This window comes from Nannospalax galili, unplaced genomic scaffold (assembly GCF_000622305.1).
Source record: "Nannospalax galili isolate Female #2095 unplaced genomic scaffold, S.galili_v1.0 scaffold2256, whole genome shotgun sequence".
In the NCBI taxonomy this organism is placed as follows: Eukaryota; Metazoa; Chordata; class Mammalia; order Rodentia; family Spalacidae; genus Nannospalax; species Nannospalax galili.
The window spans coordinates 68,924-84,987 of NW_008337390.1; the positions used below are offsets into that span (position 1 = coordinate 68,924).

At 46.4% G+C, this 16,064-nt stretch overlaps 2 pseudogenes; one reads left to right on the forward strand and one right to left on the reverse strand.

Moving 5' to 3' along the window:
• Positions 1-3,786: 3,786 nt before the first annotated feature.
• Positions 3,787-5,562, forward strand: LOC103733645 (annotated as a pseudogene).
• A 790-nt stretch (positions 5,563-6,352) lies between these two features.
• Positions 6,353-16,064, reverse strand: part of LOC103733636 — an 11,575-nt pseudogene continuing 1,863 nt past the window's right edge.

Sequence of the window (16,064 nt, forward strand, 5' to 3'; positions counted from 1 at the left end):
TTCTGCAATTCATTTTATATCTTTTCTCTGCACAACAGAGAAAAGTTTAAAATACTAAAATTCCCTAAAATTGAACACTAAGCAGATTGTGGACGTCTACTTGATGCTTTTCCTGAAGACAACATATGTAAAAATCAGTTTTTGTTTTCTTTGAGACAGGGTCTTCCTAGGTAGCAAAGGCTGATCTTGAACCTGCCATGCAGCCCAGGCAGCCCTCAGAATTACGAGTCTCCTGCCTCAGTCTCCTGAGTGCTGGGATTATAGGTATGTGCTCCTAGACCTGGATTGAAAATTATCTCAATGCTTGGAAATGTGTATGAGCAACACTACATGATAAAGCAGAACATAAAATGGTACTTTTGGGGCTGGAGAGATGGCTCAGTGGTTAAGAAGACCGACTGCTCTTGCAGAGGACCCGGGTTTGACTCCCAGCACCCACATAGTGGCTACAAACTGTCCTTAACTCCAGTTCCAGGGGAATCTGAAGCCCTCTTCTGACCTCTGTGGCATTGCATGACACGGGTACACTCACATACATGCAGGCAATACACTCATATACAGAAAATAAAAATAAATAATATATTTTTTTTAAATTGTACTTTTAAATGGACTACAAAGGGGCTGGAGAGGGCTCGGTGGTTGATAACATTGGCTGCTCTTCCAGAGGAGGCAGGTTTGGTTCCTAGAACCCAGACGGTCGTTAACGACCATCTGTAACTTCAGTTCCAGAGGATTCAACACTCTTCTGGCCTCAACTAAGCAACAATTTCATGTACCTGCTGTGTCCAAGCCAGTGGGTAGATGACATTCAAATAAGTGTGAATCTTGGTCACAATTTCTCTAACGTTTTTGATCCAAGGATTGAGAAAGGACATAAATAGAAAGAGCTAGAGAAAATAATCTATAAGATCAATGTATAGAATAAGTCTTGTATTTTCTCCCACTCTTTTCCAGTGGGAGATAAAAGATTTCCATATCTGTAGAGGTTTTAGTTTCCCTAAATACAGAAAATATGAAAAGGAAATTCAGCCATGCTTTAGATACTTTTGTATACTGTTCTGATAATCACATCTGTATATGTAGCGATACTTGTACTTGCAAGACATAATATTTACTATTCACAATCTCCTGTGTGCTTAAAGATTTAAGGGTGCCTGGAAAGAATCAGAAAATCTCACCCCAGGCAGCTGGAGCCCACAGGCTAAGAGCCGTTGTGTTACTATAATTCAGAGGAGGAAAGGGGTGTGTTTCTAGGGTGAGCCACTCAGATAGGAAGTCCAACTACAGAAGGGCATTCTATTCAGCAGAGAGCAGGAGGGAAGTATAGGCAGGAATGTGCAAGCTCCTTTGAAGACTTTAAGACTTGGTATTATGTGCAAGGGAATGTGTTATCCCCAAATACCAAAGGGTATTATTGTCCTTAACAGTTACAGATGTGGAAACTGCAACTCAGAAATATTTACAGACTTGCCCATGGCCACCCAGTTAATAAACAAAACACCTAGGTTCAAATCCCCACTAGATTCACGCACCACCAGGGACTAATCTCTTTCCTCTACTGGGTAGCCTCCTGAGTGTATAACTATTAAGCCATTAGAACCCCAACTAGGAACAATGTTGATATAGATAATACTTGGTAAGATAGATTGGGGGAAAGTTGTATAGGCCTTTCAATGCTAAACAAAAAGGTTTAACAGTGAAGAGCCGTAGACTATTCTTGAGTCATAACACATTCGTTTTGGTTTGGTTTGTATTTTGAGACCAGTCTCAAGTATCCCAGGCTGTCCTCAAATTGGCTATGTGCCTGAGGCTGGCCTGGAACTCTTGATCTTCCTACTTCAGCCTCCAGAGTCCTTCCAAACAGGCATGTGTCACTGTACTTGTCTGTCATGTGTTCTTGAGCAGGACTAATGAACAGAAAATGTTGTTGTGTGAACATTACTGGGGAGAGGGTAATAGAGATGGGGTTGTGGAGTACAACTTAGAAAAATGGTCATTCAGAAACCCAGATAGCCATCGAGATGGAGAACAGAAAAAATTTAAATAAGGGTAAAATTACAGGAATGGAAAGAGGTGGACTTACAAGATTCCAAACTGTTTATAGGAATGAGGGATTAGGTAGGAGGGACATGCCAGGGACCAATCTAGCTGCATGTAGTAGGGTCCCTGAAGTTCCCGTATCTTACAGGGCTTTTGTCCAGAACACCTTTTTTATTTTTATTTTTTTATTTTTTATTTTTATTTATTTATTTATTTATTTATTTGGGGGGTTCTTTTTGAGACAGGGTCTCCCTGTAGCCCCACCTGTCCTAGAACTTACTACCTAGACCAGGCTGGCCTTGAATTCACAGAGATCAGCCTGCCTCTGCCTCCCAAGTGCTGGATCAAAGGCATGCGCCACCATGCCCGGCCAGAACACTTTTTAACTATACAGAGACTCATCTGGAAGATTTTCAGAGTTTGAGAACTATCATCAGACATATTTTACTTTGGCCCACCCAGATCTCTTAGAGCCCAAGAGCCCCACTTTCCCCTACTGAGTCCAGTACTGGAAGTTCCTGCTGAGGTCAGTTTGCCAAAAGCAACAGGATTCTCCATTCAGGTCAGTAAACTTAGACCTGGAGATGAGACAGGAGGGCGGTCTTCAGCTCAAGCCAGTCTGTTCTCATTAATCCTAAATGCTCTGGCCATTGGGTCACCCCAAAATTTACATGTTAAAATCCCACCTCCCTACATGAAGATAATTTAGGAAGTAGGGCTTTAGGGGAGTCTTGATGTTCCTTGAAGATATGAGGATAAGACTTCAGGAATAAGATTAATGCCTTTATAAAAGGCACTTAAAAGGCTCAAGGGAAACCTTTTGCCCCTCTGTCCCACCATGTGAGGGGACAGTAAGAAAGCATCACCTGTGGATTTTCAGAAAGAAGCCTCACAAAACACCACAACTCCTGGTGCTTCCTAAAGGCCAGAATTGTGAGTCATAAATTTCTGTTGTTCTGCTTTGTGATAGCAGCCTGAACTGACTAAGACCCTTCCCTGGGTTCTCGCCTATCAGCTGTTTATGGGCAGAGTGTACCACAGCTTTACCGGGACCCATAGGAGTGGTAAACTGAAGTGACAGAGGAGCTTGACCCTCTGAAGATGCCAGAAGGCTGGCACTGTGCTCAGTGCACAGTCATTGTCTTGCCATCCATGATGCCACAGTCTTTGCACAACTTGGAGACGTTCATCTCAGTGCATTTCACTGCTGAGAACTCTCCCAGGACAACAGATCAGCAGACCATTCCCTCTTCTTCTGATGTCAGAAGAGGAGACAGGAAGTAGAGACCCAAAGCCCCTCCCTCCTGTCAAGGGCATAGCTGGAGCCAGAAGTGATGTCACACAGCACTACGACATCAGTGTTTCTTCTCTGCTTTACCCTCCACCCTTTTGACTCCGTGTGGCCACATTTCCTCCCTGGGTATCTGGCTGCCACACAGCTGCACACACCTGCAGACAAAGGCCGGGAAGGGGCAGACACCAGCTAGGCACCCTAGTACTTGAAAGTGGTGGGGAAGGGGGACTATTCAGTACACGGGCATGCGGGCTTGACAGTAGTGCCCACAGTACTGGGGAGGGGAGACTCAGGCTGCGGCGGCAGCAGTTGGATGGGAGGGGAAGATGGGAGATGAGAGCAGGGAAGAGGGACATTGCTCCTGATGCTGATTTTTTAACATTATCACCCACCTTACTCTTCAACCTTCTCTTCCCATCCTCCCTCCCTCCTGAGGCGCCCCTCGGTTGACCATGGCCTCAGAAGCAGAGAGAACATTCCATCGGTTTGCTGTCTTCGAAGAATCATCCAGCAGTGGCACAGAAATGAGCAACAAGAACTTTTCCAAACTCTGAACTCTGTAATGACTGTGACATCAGAGACAGCAAGACAGTGACCTCCACAGATGTTGACAATGTGTTCAGCAAAGTGAAGTAAGGAGCCAGATGTGGGGTGAAGGTGGTTGACTGTGGCAGGGTTCTTGTGTGGAAGATTTCTAGGGGACACCGGGCAGGTGCCTGGCACTGTTCTATTTCCTGTCCTCAAGACATTCAGTGAGAGGAGCAAAGGGGCCATGCCGGACTAAGGGAAAGTAGCCCTTGGAAGATAGTGCCTTCATGCTCCACAGTTACCGGATTTCTTTCTGACTGCCCAGGGCCGAGGATGCCAGAACCATCACATTTCCACAGTTCCAAGAAGCCATGAAGGAACTGGGCCAAAAGCGGTTCAAGGGAAACAACCCAGATGAGGCTTTGGAGAACGTTTATAAACTTGTGGAAGGCAAGGACCCAGCCACCGCTGGCGTTACTGTGAGTGACATTTTTAAATGTTCTGTTTCTGTTGTTTTGTTTTCTTTTTTGCTCTGAAACAGGATTTCGTTTGTTAGCTCACTGGCCTGGAATTGGCTGTGTGACCCAGGCTTTTGAATTGGGATCCTCATGTGTCAGCCTCTTGTGTGTTAGGATTACAGGTGTTTGTCACCACACCTGCCTCAGTGATAACATTCTGCAGCTCAAGGGCACAACCCTACTTCCTAAGTCCCCATTGCTCCAGTTTCCCTTCCTGTCCTCCACGTCCCAGATCCTGTCGGCAGTATAACTTAGAAGATCGGGGTAGACAGCTGGCGGTGCTTGTGCTACTAGAACAGACTTTAGAAACCATGCCATTATTGTAAAGGTAAGAGAACTATGGCCTTCAGACAGAAAGCAATCTGTCCAAGGTGCAGAGCAGTTTGGAGCGCCCACCTCACCCCTAGCAACAGCATAACTATTTTACTATTAGAATTTCGACACATTCTTAGGTCTCTGGTTTCTGAGCCAGGTATCCAAGTCTTTGGTGGCTTTGGAGATACATTAGCATTGGAGAACTTGGTACCTGGTCCCCAGTCATCCTCCTACACTTACATAAGGTTTAATCTCAGGCTTTCTGCCTCTTCCTTCATTGTCCCCTTGGTACAAAAAGTGTTTTCCACTCCACACATTGGGTCTAAGGCTTGGAACTGAAGTCTTCTGTAAAAATAACTCCTCTGGATACAGAAAATCCACTGTCCTCTCCCACATATCATGCACTCCCACAGAAGATTCCCTCTGTCTCATGAGTGGATGGCTCTGCCAGAGTTCCTGCCCACAGCTGCTTCTTGGCTCTGAGGAAGCATCTCTGTGCCAGAGGCAGAGCAAGAGCTCTGAGCATGTGTTCTAAGCTCTACAACCGTCTGTGGGGAAGAGCTGTAACAGTGCAGGGGAGGAAGGCTCAAATCATCCTCTGTTTGCAGAAAGCAACATAGGGGTGGAGTCGACCGTCTGACAGAACCAGCAAGTACACTGGCGCCCACAAGGAGCGCTTTGACGAGAGTGGCAAGTGCAAGGCATCGAAGGACAAGAAGAAACGAGAGACAGCTCGGGCTATGTGAGCGGCTACAAGGTTCTGGCACCTATGATAAGAAGAACAGCAAGTAGAGGCCCCATCTTGGCCTCTAGTCCCCTGACCCTGTGCTTTTAATAGCGGGGAGTCAGAAACAATAAACATCCGTGTTGCAGCAGCTAACACGCTTGGTCTCATAAGGATGCTGGACAGGTTGGCCCGTTGGTAGGTAGGGGGAAAAGCCCAAAGAGTCAAGGTTTTCAGCCATGTACTCTTGACCCTGCTAAGCCTTGTGCCTACCAAGGTATAAGGTCTCCTTGGCAACTGCCTCTAAGAATAGGACTGAGGAATAGATTTGGAGATAAGAGACCAGATAGGGGAAGGGTCTAAATATGATAAAAATATATTGTATAAAATATGCAAAAAAAGAGAAAAAAAGAGTTGAAGCAGAGGTAGAAGCAGAAGTATTTGCTTACTGTGTTCACACCTGTGGCATTTTTCCCACCTCCCTCCTAAAAGGAAGCAATAGCTCTTGATTTGACATCCATGACCCAGACATCACCTACTAGACCTTTTATGTACCTCTCACCGTCCTCATCTGTTGCAGTCCAAATTTGCTGGGAGAAAAACAGAAACCAGGCAGGGAAGCCCAACACGTTTTTGAAATCTATTCTAGAGAAGAGAGAATCCATTTGTAGCACCCAGCCCAGGGCCAAGTTTCATCTGCCCCACCTCCATCACAGGGCCCACAGAAAAGAAGTCATTTCCTACTGCTGAGAGTAACTCAGGACAGTCAGAGGTGGGTGGCCACCAGGACTCCAAGTGCAGGAAACAGAACGAAATCATAATTGAGTTTTTAAGTTTTTTATGTTTAAATTACTACAGATTCACAAGAAATTCACAAAAATCAGCACAGGGAGGTCTCATGAACCTTTCGCCCAGTTTCCCCCAGTGGTTTGTGAACTTTCCATGAGGAGAACTGGGTCTGCCTCATCTGCTGCCACCTGAGCAGGAGACTCTGGAGTCTGGGAAATGTCGGGAAGAGATATGAAAAGACAAAGGATTCAGGGTCCCTGGGAGGAACAGAGGAAAAAAGATCATTTGAGATCCCAGGGGGCCAAGGTGAGAGGTAGATGGAAAATGATGTTTGGGTAAAGGAATTCGGGGCCACGAATGGCTGTGCGGAGTAACACAAAGAAGCAGCGCTAGGCTCTGTGGTAGAAGGCAGGAGACAAGTACAGGCTACATATGAAAGGGAAATGTCACTTCACAGAGAAGAGCAGGCTGGAGGCTGGGGTGAGGGGGAATGTGGGGAAGTGAGGCAAAGTGGGTCTGAGGGTCTTAGGGAGGTTCCTGTGGCTGCAGAGTGGCAGGAGTTCTAAGGGAAATGGGAGCCATGGAGGCTCAAAGGCTGAGAGCGATAGTAGGGCAGGGAGAGATACCTGAGCAGGAGGCGAGTTGCCATGGCATAAGCTGGGGTCCTGGGCCCATCCAGAAGTCAGAATCTGGCCCAGTGGATGGACAAGCACTGCCAGCTGGACACAGTCAGCGCTTTGGATGAGTTTAACTGTCAGTGGGAGAGGGAGGATGGTGGTGGGGTCATGAGAAGGCTGTAAGAGCCTGAAGGACGAGCTCTGCCTGCATGAGAAGTCAGGAAGACTTGCTGCAAGACTCGGGGTTTGGGAAATGGGTTTGGGATGGCGTATAGAGGCCTGTAAGAGGTGGAGGTCGTTTGGGGCTTGAATTCCCTAGAAGAGGCCGATGATACCTATTGGTTGGGCATCATGCTTTTGGGAGCAGAGCAGGTAGGGCCTGTGGTTGATCCAGGTACTGTTGTAGCTGCAGCCGGTTAGCAGCTGTTGAGAGTCCAAGGTACACACTGTGAGAGGGCAGGAGCTCTCAGTGAGAGTGCAGTATTCATTGTAATTCTCACAGAAGTTCTCACTGTACTTGCAGTACATAGATGTCTTCCCAAGGGGCATGGACTACATAATGGACCTTAGGGCAGTGCCAGTCTTGCAGTTTCCCCGCACGTAGGCCATAAGGCCATTACAGTAGCCATGGAAACCCTTTGGATAGTGAACCCTGGGATAGTCGATATATAAGGTGCGAAAGTTCTTGATGGTGGTCTGCGTCCTGCTGCCCATCACCAGACTTGGCCTTAGAACGAGCTGGAGGAACAAGAGCCAGACCACGGCTGGTGCCATTCCTCCCACTGTAGAGTTAAGGTGAATAGAAGCAGATTAGATCTAGACGGGCTTTCCATGCTTCCCAGAGCCTCCAGCTTCTCTGCCCGTCCCTATGGCCCTTGCTGACCCCCGAAGAGCTGCCGGTACCTCGAAGATCATCCAACAGAAATCCTGACCCTCCAGAGAGAGAAAAGGCACTTGCCCAAGGCCTCCCTCTGATCAGCCATCTATAGCCAACTCCTCTCCCCTGTTCATCACCATGTCTCAGTCTCACCGGGTCCTTGGGCTACAACACAGAATCAGGTCCTGGGGTGAGAGATGCTTCTGAGGTCTCCCTGGTTCCTGGCACCCTTCCTGATAAACACAGAAGGAACAGGAGACAGGCTGCCGTGGCAAGTCACACAGTTCTACAGGAAGAAGCTGAAGACAGCTAGGTGCATAGGCAGCAGGGCTGCTTCTTGCCCAAGGCCAAGGACAGCCTAGAATGGGATGGGGCTAAATAAGGTTCCTGGGTGAAAGACCAGTCTGGGAGGAGGGAGTGTCCCTGTGTTTGAGAAGCCCCTGTGCTGAGGGGGTTGGATGGGTAGGAGGAAAGAGCCATTGCTGTCTGGTTTCCTCTCTAGTATCTCTAGAACACTTAGTCCCAACCTTCTGACCAGCATGCTCTGAGGTCGGGGGCTTTCTCTGATGTTTTCTCTGCTCGTATGTGCTCTATTCTGAGAAAGGTGGGAAGGAAAGAACTGTCTTGCTTCTGAAGAACAAAGTGCTTCTTACTCTTGACCCTCAGAAAACCAACGGTTCACCAGTGTCTCATCACAAGCCCAGGGGGCCTTGAACATAGGTACCTCCCACCAAAGTTACAGGCTGAGGATAAAGAACCTCCCCAAGGACTCCCCATAGTCCTCATCAGTCCCCAGGCTATCCCACCAACACCCCTCACCTGTGACTTAGTTCCTGTCAGTTCAGAGCACTGCTAGAAATCTCTATACACTGACTCTGAAGCCTCACGCTTGGCAGGTTGACTTGAGAGGATGTGAACCACCTGACCTGATTAGATCTTTACAATTGGTTGGTCTGTGGTAGTTTGTCCTGCTGGGGAAAGTGCTGGGCTCCCGAGTCAGTTTTTATCAAATATCAGGCTCTTCATCAAAGTCAACACGCTAGCTTCCAGGAACTTGTCCACACATCCCCGACTTCCCCTGGCCTCCCCTTGTCATCCTGCAGGTGTTGCCCACATTTGCACATTCTTAGAGTTTATTTTGTTTGTTTGTGACAAGTTCTTCCTGTGAATCCCAACCTGGCCAAACTGGCTAGCCTCCTGTCTCAGCCCCCAGAGTGCTAGAACCACAGGTGTGTACCACCCCTCCCAGCTCCTTCGACTGACTCTTGGGAGAATATTTTCACCTGCACCAGCAGAAGAGGGTATCAGAAGGGTGCTCCAAGGCTCACTGTGGAGCTCAGGGGAAGAAAGAGATGGGCTCTGAAAGAGTTGGTGAGATCTCAGTGATCTCTCCTTGGACCCTTCTCTGGGATTGCTCTTTCTGGGGGCACTAACTAGAGTCCAAAACAAAATCCATTCTCCTCATAACTTGAGTTTCCTCTTATGTCTTTGTCTTAGTTTATGTTCCCATCACTGTGATGAAAAGCTTTGATAATAGCAACATAAGGATTTATTCTGGATCACAGTTCAAGGATAGTCCATCTAGTAGGAAGTCAGGGCAGCACACACTTGAAGCAGCTGGTCACATCACATCCACAAGCAGGAAGTAAGGCGTGAGGACCATACATTGCCCCACAACTCCCTTTGTTTCATACAGTCCAGGATCCGACCAGGGCATGATGCCACCCACAGTGAGTGGGTCTTCCCACCTCAATTCCTACAATCAAGATCATCCCCCACAGGCATGCCGAGGCCCATCTCCCAGATGATTTCAGAGTCTGTCAAGTTGACAGTTAGCTTCCTCCATTTTCTGTGATCCTGGGCTCCTCCATCTCTCTGATTAACAACCAGGAGTCAGAAGGGAAAGTGAAGGTTCTTGAGAAAAACAGACCAGGAACAGAGTCCTATCTCAGTTATATGATGTGTGTCATCAATTGGAGTTTACTGAGCTACCATTCACTTTGTTTCTTCATCTGTTTATGAGGACAGTACTTATACTTCATGGTATTATTAGGATTCATTATGATGTAAATCAAGGGCTTTTGCCCAGTGCCTGGTATATGGTTGAGTTCTTAGTCATATAGCCCTAAGAATCTCATCTACAACTTTCCCCAGATCTGTCCCTTCCATGACTACTTCTTCCTCTGCTTGGGCCATCTTCTTACCTGGACACCACACACTCTTCAACTCCAATAAGTCTCAATATCTTTCATACTACTTGAGTAAAAAAGTAGTCCACTCTTTCATTTAACCCTTTGCAACAGCTTCATGTTCTCACAGTGTACAATCCAGTCAACATCTCATAGAACATAAGACTTTTCATGATTTTGCTTTTGCCCATTTGCAAGCAGTTATCTGCACACTGGCCAGTTTCCCACCTGTTAGCCCACCCCACGTCCCCGTGCTGTCTCCTCTATTGGAATTCCACTGACATTCCCCCTTACCTTCCTGCCCCATTCACTCCAGAGCTAGCTCATGAAGACAGTCCTGAGGTCTCATTTCAGAGGTCTGCTTAGAAGACCTCCTCAGATGACTGTGTGCATCCAGGCAAGTGAGGACAAAGCCCACACAGGCCCACACGGGCAGGTGGCTCTAATTTTCAGGGAGCAGTGCGCTGCCCTGAGCCTGGCTGATCCATCTGTACTTTGAGAATGTCACCCACAAAGCCTGGGTTTCAATCATGATACCACTTCCCTAGTCCCTCGAGGCTGCAGCTGCCCTCAGAAAAGAAAGGAGCTTTGTATTCCTTTCTTCTTTCATTCCTCACCCCCATCACCACTCTGCAGTCCTTCCACCAACCACCACTCACCTGTGCACCCAAGATCCCAGAAGCTTGTGGAACTTCACATTGTAGAAGAAGCAGTTAATATTGGGTGACCCACCGAGTTATTTCCTCATCTGTGAGATAATACCTTCCTATTTCATAAAGCTGTAAAAAAAAAATTAGAGACAAGTATGAAAGTGCCTGTTAATCTTTAAATAATATATAAAAGGATAATGGGACACATGGATCCCAGATTCTTTTTTGTCTGTTTGAGACAGGGTATCCCCATAGTCCTAGCTAGCCTGGAACTCTCTATATAGACCAGGCTGGTCTCAATCTCACAGAGATCTGCCTACCTCTGCCTGCTGAGTCCTGGGACTAAAGGCGTGTACTACCATGCCCAGCCATTTTGATCATTTTTAAAGCCTCATTTATCCCTTAAGCAGGCCTAATGACAAATCCGCATCCCTATTCTGTCAACCTAGAGCCTCTTTTAACAGTCCCTGTCTTAGAATTCATCTGCAAAAAGCTTTCAATGATTATTTTTATTTTTTTAGACATGGTCTCATTATGTAGCCCTGGCTGGCCTGAAACTCACAGAGATAAATCCTGCACCTGCCTCCTAAGTGCTGGGAATAAAGGTATGTACCAACTCTGTTAACAGCTTTCAGGATTACTTTGACATAATTTTTAAAGATATTCCTATCTATTGCTTGAGAATGTCATACATGTATGCAGTGTATGTTAATGCTATTCAGCCTCCACTCCCCCCTCCAATTCCTCTCAGACTCAACCACACACCTTGTCCCCTTTCCAACTTTATGTCTTTTTTTAAAAAAACAAACACTGATACAATTAATGCTGCATATATATAGGTGTAGCACCACCCACTGGAGCTTGGGCACCCTGTCAGGACCCACACCCATGAAGAAAACAGACTCTTCCTCCCCCAGCAGCCATTCACTGTAGGTAGCTCCTCCGCAAGGTCTTGGGCCGTGTGAGCCTCTCCTCCATTCACCTGGAATTTTGACTGGCTTGATCATGTGCAGGTCTTGTACAGGTAACACAGCTGCTGTGAGTTCATGACTGCAACAGGCCTGTCATGTGCAGCAGAAACAGTGTTTTGCAGCAGTCCTCCCTGACCTCTGGCGCTTAGAAGCTTTCTGTCCCCTCCCCCAACCAGTGTTCCTGAGCCTTGGGAGGAGGGGGTATAATATTGTCATGGAGATGTCACATTTAGGGCCACAGCCTCACTTCTTCTTTGCACTTTGACCAGTTGTGAGTCTGTATTAACCACCACCCCCTGCAAAATGAAGATTCTCTATGAGGACTGAGAGCTGCACTAATATTACTGTGGGTCTAGAGATACATATTTAGAAGGTAGTTTGATACTATGTTCATTTGGCAAAATAATAGTACTGGGTTCTCCACTAGGGCCTATGAAATCTCCATAGTCATGAGCTCTTGGCCAGGTTTACAATACCAAGCATAAGTTTCATCCTGTGGAGAGGCCCTTAAAACCAATCAGAAAGCAGTTGATTACCCCCATAACATTTATGCCACATTGCACCATTGACATATCTTGCCGGGCTGGTCATTTTTTAAAATATTTTACTTATTTTTATTTTATGTGTATGAATGTACTGCCTGCATGTATATAAGTGCACCCACGTCATGCAATGCCTGAGGAAGTCAGAAGAGGGCATCGAATCCCCTGGAATTGGAATTAGGACAGTTGTTAGCAAAAATGATGGTCCTGAGAATTGAACGCAGGTCCTCTGCTAGAGCAACCAGTGCTCTTAATCACTGAGCCAACTCTCCAGGGCCCAGGCTGATAATTTTTGAGCTTGCAGGAGTCACAGCTGGGTAAGACTGTTGATGACTTTTCTTCCCCAGGAGTCCATATAGCACTTTCCAGCACTATGGAAACTAGCCAGCAGGGAAGAACCTTCCAGGTCAGTACCAGCTTGCTTTCTCCATGTCCTATGACCCAACTATGCAGCAACAAAGTCTTACAACCAGGTTCTTGTGGGTAACCAAGAGCAATGGCAAGAGCCAGTATTGCTTGGGAGGGTCTACGAGATCCCCCTAAACAATGACAGTTTTAAACTCAGGGGCCTGGAGAGATGGCTCAGGGTTTTGGAGCACTCTGCTCTTCCTGAGGACCTGAGGTCAGTTCCCAGCATTCACACTGGACACCTTGATTCTTTTTTTAATTTTTTTTATTTTATGTATTTGTGTATTTTGGTTTTAGAGACAGGATCTCCCTATAGCCCCAGTTGACCTGAACTCACTATGTAGCCCAGACTGGCCTCTTTCACACAGAGATCCATCTGCTTCTGCCTCCTGAGTGCTGGGATTGAAGGTGTGTACCATTATGCCGGCTAAGATTTTGTTTTAATTTTATGTGTATGAGTGTTTTGCCTGCATGCAAGCGCACTACTTGCAAGCCTAGTGCTCACAGAGGCCAGAGGAGGGCATCAGATCCCCTGGAACTGGAGTCATGGACAGGTGTTAGCCACCATGTGGATGCTGGGAACTGACTCGGGTGCTCTGGAAGAGCAATAAGTGCTCTTGACCACTGAGCCATCTCTCCAGCCACCAAAAATTAAAATATTTAAAATATCAACTCACTGGGGCTGGAGAGATGGCTCAGTGGTTAAGAGCACTGACTGCTCTTGTGGAGAGCCCAGGTTCAGTTCCCAGCACCCACACGGTGGCTAACAACCATCCATAACTCCAGTTCCAGGGGATCTGACAGTCTCTTCTTACCTCCATTGCCAGTGTACAACACGGGTGCACCTACATGCAGGCAATCCGCTAACACACATAAAGTTAAAATCATAAATAAAATATTTTTAAAAATGTGTCACAAAGGTGTGCTCACAGAGTCCAGAAAAGTACTGAGTAAGGACAAGTGATGGACCTTTGGTTGACAACTGCAGTCTTGGTGATCTGATCTCTAAAATCTTACCTAGCAATGCTGACCCCTGGAATTGCTTCATACATCCTGATGACATCACTGTGGTTCTATGTGCTCCTAAATCCTGGGATGTGTGGGATTGTTAAATCATACATTGAACTTCACATATATACGAATTACCCTAAGGATACACCAAGCTTCAGAGGAGACAGAAGGTTGTTTAATTAGTGGTTCTCAACTAGAAGCAATCTGGTAATGTCTAGGGACACTTTTGGTTGTCCTAACTGGGAGCTTCTACTGGCATGTAGCCAGGGGTGTTGCTGAACACGCAATACTGCACAGGAAAACCCCCACATCAAAGAATTATCCAGACCAACATGTAAATAATGCAGAAATTGAGAAGTCCTAGTCAACTAATAATCAGATTTCCTACAAGAGCAGACTTATTCTTATATATTTACATGAGTTGGTAAAGAGCTGGGTTACAATTGGTGCAGCACTTGTCTAGGACATGCAAGGCCCCGTCTCAGAGTCAGTCTCCAGCAGTGCACACTGTTTTTATTTAAAAATTGGGAAAAGATTAAGAAAACAAAGGAGTTGGTAAACATTTGAGAGTTGGAAAAATTGTTAAACAGATTTTTATTGTGATGTTACTGTTCTGCCAACAAAGCGGGTACTGATAATTTACCACTGAAACAGTTTAGTGAATGGGGGGGGGTGGCGCTGAGGACCAAACTCAGGGCCAAACATGCTAGTCAGGACCTTTACCAACTGAGCTCCCTCCCCAGCCCCTGGGCTGTCTCTGAATAGAGAACTGCTTCAGCCATCCCAAACTTCCTGTTCAACCCCAGGACTGAGGTCCAGGAGCTCAGTCAGTTCCTCAGTCTGCTGACAAGCTCTGTTGGTGAACCCAGGAGCGAAATATGTGCCTTGTAACCAAGAAGGTAGAATCACTTACCAATAGCTTTTTTTTTTTTTAAAGATAGGGAGAGTCTCACTATGTAGCCCAGCCTGGCCTCAAACTCACAGTCCTCTTGCCTCAGCCTCCTGCGTGCCAGGACTACAGTTGTGCACTACCACAACTTATATTATTATAACATTCAGGGTATTCTGCTATGTCCTGTGCAAGGTACAAAATAAGTGCCATTAACATGTTTCTAGTCTCCTGAGAATCGATAGTCTTTGTTGGAGGAAAATAAGAAATACATATGAAGAAATAACCAATGACTCCAATCAGAAAATTGTATCTGCCTCCTGAGTGCTGGGATGATAGGTATGTGCTCCTACACCTGGATTGAAAGCTATCTCAGTGCTTGGAAATGTGTATGAGCAACACTACATGATGAAACAGAACATAAAACTGTACTCTTAAATGGAGTACAGGGCGGCTGGAGAGATGCCTTAGTGGTTAAAAACATTGGCTGCTCTTCCAAAGGACCCAGGTTTGGTTCCCAGCATCCACACGTGGATTAACAACCATTTGGTACATCAGTTCTAGGGGATTCAATACCCTTCTGGCCTCCATGGGTACAGCACATACATGGTGCACTGACATTCAGGCAAAACACTCATACACAGAAAGAATAAAAAAAATATTTTTAATCGTGAAAACAAGACTCCAAGCAGAAGGAAAAGAGCAGAAAGGTGCTGAGTTAGGAGTAAGCAAGGCAAATTTACGTAGCTGGAATGTGACTGTGGCTAGACGGTCACTAATGGCTTACCACATCAGAGGCTGGCTTCGAACTCCCAGTGATCTACCTGTCTCTGCCTTCCAAGTGCTGGGACTAAAGTGTGTGCCACCAGGCCCAGCCTGGATTTGGGTTTTGGTTGTTTGTTTTTAACTTATTTTTTTTTAATTTTATGCGTATGAGTGTATTGTCTGCATGTATGTGAGTGCACCCATCATGCAATGCCACGGAGGTCAGAAGAGAGCTTCGAATTCCCCTAGAACTGGAGTTAAGGACGGTGGTTCGTAGCAGCCATTTGGGTGCTGGCAATCAAATCCAGGTCCTCCGCAAGAGCAGTGAGTGCTCTTAACTGCTAAGCCATCTCTCCGGCTCCTGGGTTTTTATTTATTTTCTGCAGTACTAGGAACCAAACCCAGGGCCTTGTGCGTGCTAGGCTCTACCACTGAGCTACATCTCTAGTTCCCTTATTCATATTTTTATTTTATTACATTTATATATTTATGTATGTCTGTGCGTGCCACGGCACACATGTGGAGGTCAGAGGACAGCCTGCAGAAGTTCTTCTTGCCTTCCACCATGTGGGCTCCAGGGACTGAACTCAGGTTATCAGATTTGGTGGCAAGTGCCTTTACCACTGAGCCATCTCACTGGCTCTGATTTATATTTTTAAATTTGCATGGGCTGGAGAGATGGCTCAGTGGTTAAGAACACTGGCTGTTCTTACAGAAGACCCGAGTTCAAATCCCAGCACCCACATGGCAGCCAACAACTGTTGGTAACTCCAGTGCCAGGGGATCTGACAGCCTCTTCTGTCCTCCACAGGCATTGCACAACACAGGCGCACTTACCTACACGCAGGCAATACATGCATACACATAAAATACAAATAATTTTTAAAAAATGATAGCTGGGGTGCTGGAGAGATGGCTCAGTGGTTAAGAACACTGG